This window comes from Saimiri boliviensis, chromosome 4 (assembly GCF_048565385.1).
Source record: "Saimiri boliviensis isolate mSaiBol1 chromosome 4, mSaiBol1.pri, whole genome shotgun sequence".
NCBI classification, from domain to species: domain Eukaryota; kingdom Metazoa; phylum Chordata; class Mammalia; order Primates; family Cebidae; genus Saimiri; species Saimiri boliviensis.
In genome coordinates, this window is record NC_133452.1 from 47,018,946 (window position 1) to 47,024,272 (window position 5,327).

General features: G+C 37.1%; 1 pseudogene; it reads left to right on the forward strand.

Annotated features, from left to right (window-relative positions):
- Positions 1–795: 795 nt before the first annotated feature.
- On the forward strand, positions 796–1,824 carry LOC141584187 (histone-lysine N-methyltransferase SETMAR-like; annotated as a pseudogene).
- The last annotated feature ends 3,503 nt before the right edge of the window (positions 1,825–5,327 follow it).

Sequence of the window (5,327 nt, forward strand, 5' to 3'; positions counted from 1 at the left end):
AGAGTGCATGAAAGCTCAATGCATCAATACTGCTGGAAGTTAATGAAGAAGCCCCTAAAGATAAATGTTTGGCAGGATCCTGTCTGCTTCTTCCTGCGGAAATAAACATGTTCAGTATTTTAGCAGGAAGATTTTGACAGAGACTTTCTTCATAAACTTGAATCAGCTTAAGATAACATGGCTGAAACATGCTGAGAAAGCAACAAAGAAGGTGATGCATTGTCTTAGTCCATTTAACTAGTATGACAAAATATCATAAGCTAGGTGGCTTATAAAAAACAGAAAAATACCTCTCACCATTCTGCAAGCATAGAAGTCCAAGATCAAGCAGATTAGGTGTCTTGTAAGAACCTGCTTCCTCATTAACAGCTATCTTCTCACTTTAACCTCATATGGTGAAAGGGAATAAGGGTCTCTCTCGAAAGGGAATAAGGGTCTCTCTCATACCTCTTTTTTTCAGGACACTAATCCCAATCACAAGGGCTCCACCTTCATGACATAATCACCTCTCCACGGCCTCATCTAATACTATCCCCTCTGGGTGAAGATTCAATATATTAGGTGAGTGCAAAAGTAATTACAGTTTTTGCATTGTTTCAGTTTGCCGTTTGATATGGAAATACATTCTTAAATAAATGTGGTTATGTTATACATCATCTTAATGGCATTTCTCATTTTATGTTTTTTTTTGTTGTTGTGTTTTTTTTTTTGTTTTTTGTTTTTTGTTTTTTGTTTTTTTTGTTTTTTTTTGCTAATGACATTACTCGCTGTTTATGTTTATTTTAGACTCTGGAAATGATGTTAGATAAGAAGTAAATTTAAGGGATTTTCTTGTTCAAAATAGGTGATAAAGCAGCAGAGACAACTCACAACATCAGCAATACATTTGGCCCAGGAACTGCTAATGAATGTGCAGTGCAGTGGCAGTTCAAATTTTGCAAAGGAAATGAGAGCCTTGAAGATGAGGAGTGTAGCCGTCGGCCATCAGAAATTGGCAAGGACCAAAAGCAATCATCAAGGCTGATCTTCTTATAACTACAGAAGTTGCCAGAGAACTCGATGTTGACCATTCTATGATCATTGCATTTGAAGGAAATCAAAAAGGGGAAAAACCCTGATGAGTGCCTTATGAGCTGACAGAAAACCAAACATATCGTCATTTTGAAATGTCATCTTCTTATTCTATGCAACAGTAATGAACCATTTCTCAATCAGATTGTGTCATGTAACAAAAAGTGAATTTTATACAACAACTGATGAGGACCAGCTCAGTGGCTGGACCAAGAAGAAGCTCCAAAGCACTTCCCAAAGCCAAACTTGCACCAAAAATAGGTTATGGTCACTGGTGGCCTGCTGTAAGTCTGATCTATTCCAGTTTTCTGAATCCTGTGAAACCATTACATCTGAGAAGTATGCTCAGCAAATCCATGAGATGCACCAAAAACTGCAACACCTGCAGCCAGCATTGGTCAACAGAAAGGGCCTAATTCTTCACTTCAATGCCAGACTGCATGTCACACAACCAATGCTTCAAAAGTTAAAGAAATTCTGCCACAAAGTTTTGCCTCATTCATCATATTCACCTGATGTCTTGCCAACTGACTACCACTTCTTCAAGCATCTTGACAACTTTTTGCAGGGAAAACACTTCCAGAACCAGCAGGATGCAGAAAATGCTTTCCAAGAGTACACTGAATCCCAAAGCATGAACTTTTATGCTACAGGACTAAATAAACTTATTTCTCATTGGCAAAAATGTGTTGATGTAATGGTCCCTATTTTGATTTTAAAAAGACGTGTTTGAACTTAGTTATAATGGTTTAAAATTCACAGTCTGAAACTGCAATTATGTTTGCATCAAACTAATATAAATTTGGAGAGGGGGACATAAACTGTCAGCTCACACCATGCATTTACAGAAAGAGCTTGAGAAGAGGAAATAATAACTTTCCCCAAAGGAAGGGTCCAGAATCACTGCAGGAGAATAAGACAGATGAGAAAAGTACAAACATGTAAACTTAAATGTGTGCCAATTATCTCAACTTTATACCATCTGCAGAATAGGCTGATGGTGAATAGGGAATATTGATATGCAGGAGGCCTCTTCTAAGGAGACACATTCATAATTTATTATGGTAAATGCCTTTATCAAGTCATATCTTCAGAATGCAACAAAGTCAGCTTGTGTAACTCAGGTTCATTACTCCATAGGCTTATCAAACTTACAGAGTATCAGTAAACATTTAATGTGCACTTACTATTCTAAGTGCCAGGGATATGACAATTAACACAAATACATGGATAAAAATGCAGTCTCAATGGATAAATGTGACATAACTAGAAATATTAAGATTATTAATATTAATGGAACAAGGAATGGCACCCTAGAGGGAATCTTGGAAGGTGGGAAACTACATGATAAATGAGAAAAATGCCAACAGTTCAGTGTAAGGCTGCAGGAAGGAAAGATTAGAGTGTTGTATCTGGGCCACAGTGGGCCTCAAGTCTTGCTAATTTGATATCCTCTGTTTCCATCTAGGATTGGGATTAGAAATGTCTCTTTATTCAATGGCTCTGATAAAAGTGTTTTTGAGGACAATATTTGTTGTGTTGTCACTCCATGAATGTGAGTCTTTAATAGAAAGATTCAAGGAAACATAAAACAAGAAAAAAACTGGTATCTCTTCTTCACTCACAGAGTAAGGAAAGGGCATCTATCTCTCTAGTGAAATTGTATTTTGCTGTTTATTAGTCAGTGAGAGCTATGTTTTAACCCATCATTCTTTCCTCTTGCCTTGGAATAGAAAAAGATTCTTATTAATTCATTACAGTTTGCTTTGTATGGCTGTACAACCTGCAACAGTAGCCCCCAACCTTTTGGACATCAGGGACCAGTTTTGTGAAAGAAAATTTTTCCACAAATTTTTAGACTCAGGTGGGGGATGGAGGGATGATTTTGGGATGATTCAAGCATATTACATTTATTGTGTACTTTATTTCTATTATTACTACATTGTAACATATAATAAAACAATTATACAACTCCCTATAATGTAAGATCAGTGGGAGCCTGGAGCTTGTTTTCCTGCAACTAGACAGTCCCATCTAGGGGTGATAGGAGACAGTGACAGATCATCGGGCATTAGATTCTCATAAGGAGGCACAAGCTAGTTCCTTCACATGCACAGTTGACAATAATGTTCACTCTCCTAGGTAACTCGAGGAGAGCTGATCTGACAGGAGGCAGAGCTCAGGCAGTAATGCTTGCTGACCCACCCGCCATTCACCTCCTGCTATGCTGTCTGGTTCCTAGCAGGCCATAGACTGGCACCCCTCGCCTAAAACATCTTCTCTCCCCCAACTTTGACTCTTCCAGCCTGAAAAGTACTCGTACTTGTATTACAGCATTTTCTTCTTCCTCTAGGTGGTACATTCCCCAAAGTCAGGCATCTTTCTATTTCGTCTGAGGATGAAATGTATAGTAAAGTGGTCAGCATGTGGTACTTGGTCTGTGTTTGAATCATCAATTTTAAAAATATCTTTGTATTTGAGCCTATTTTAATGGATAACTAAAAAATAAAATGGATAGCATATGATGTATAAAATATATTTGTGTTAATGAATATAAGCCTCAAGAATTAATTCTTCACTCCTTAGTTTCTCAGTCTAAAAGGGGTCACGATGATTATAACAATTGGTACATTTATTGAATGCCTGGCACCCATTAGGCATTCCTCCTTTCCCATGTGCCAGAGGCCCTCTCAGCACCTTCTCATGTGCCTTACCTCCCGCATGGAAGGCGTGACTTCTAGCTCTCCCACTGCCACTCTGTCTCAACCTTCAGTTCTCAGCTCAAATGGTTCCTATCCAAAGAGGTCCTGACACCCAACAGCTAAAGAAGGGCCCTTCTCCCTCATTTTATTTCATGAAATCTTCCCCAACACACTTGGATAGAGTCAGCCCCTCTCACTGGTGAACTCCAATAGAACTGTGAAGGTACCACTCTAAAAAGACGTAACACAGTGTTTAAAATTAGAGGATCTGCTTATTTTCTTTTATGCCCATCTAGGTTATCTTAAATCTTAAACTCTTAAAGCAGGGTTGGTAATCTAGACCCACAGGCCAAATACAGCCCACTGCCTGCATTTGCACAACTGACAAGCTAAGAGTAACGTTTACATTTTTAAATGGTTGGGAAAATAAGCTCAAAAGGAGAACATTTCATAGCATGTGCTAATTATATAAAATTCAAATTTCAGTGCCCATAAATAAAGTTTTATTGGGACACGGCCACATTTATTCATTTCTGGGGTTGCTTTTAACCCTTTTCCTGTTGAGAAAAAAAAGTACAGCTCACTGCCAGCACTCATTTAATTTTACATGAACATGCTCTTTGAGGTTGAAGCAAATATGACTAATTTTTAAGGTGAAAATAAAATATGAAAACTGTTTTTGGGGTTATTTTAAAACAGCACTAACATCAGAATCATCTATTTCAGAAAATCAGATTCATCAAATGATTCTTTGGCCAACATCTGTTTGAGAACAATGTTAACATCACATATAGGAATGCTATGTTTTCTAGGATTTGACATATTCAGTGATCAAAAATTACTATATTTTGTAAATGGAAATGCCACGACTAAGAATGCTATAAACAGAATTACGTCCTTTGTTTCGAAAGTCAATATACATGGACAAAGCGAAAATAATAATACAAGTAAGATATTTTGTGGCAAAGTTGTCTGGGGTTAAATGTTGCAGCTGTTAAGTGCCACCAGTGAGTATTCTTGGGGCAAACATGAGAAGGGTTAAACAAAACTTTAGACTGATGTCTCTGAATAATTATGACAAAGACCACATGGCCCATGCAGCCTAAAATATTTTTTCTCTGACTTTTACGGCTAACATTTTCAGCCCCTCCTTAGAAGGCAAAGATGACATTTTATTCTTCTTAAAATCCCTATCACTTAGTGCACAGTAAGTGCTTAGGGAAATATATGTTTAATATTTAAACATTTCCTAAAAGCATTAGACTTAGAGCAATATTTTAAAAAGTCTCTTTAATGGAAGTCAAAATATTAGTTACCTGTGGTGTTGAATAATGCCTGAAAGTGAGTACAAGGGAATCTTCTAGGAGACAGAAAATACTCTATAACTTGATCTGAATGATGATCCGTATGTGTTCACTATAAAAATTTCAGAAATTACACACATTTGTATGCTTTTCTGAATGTATATTTTCAATAAAAAGTGACCACCAACAACAACAACAAGCCCCAAAACATAATCAGTAAGTAATGGAATATTTTTAAAGATCCTTTGAC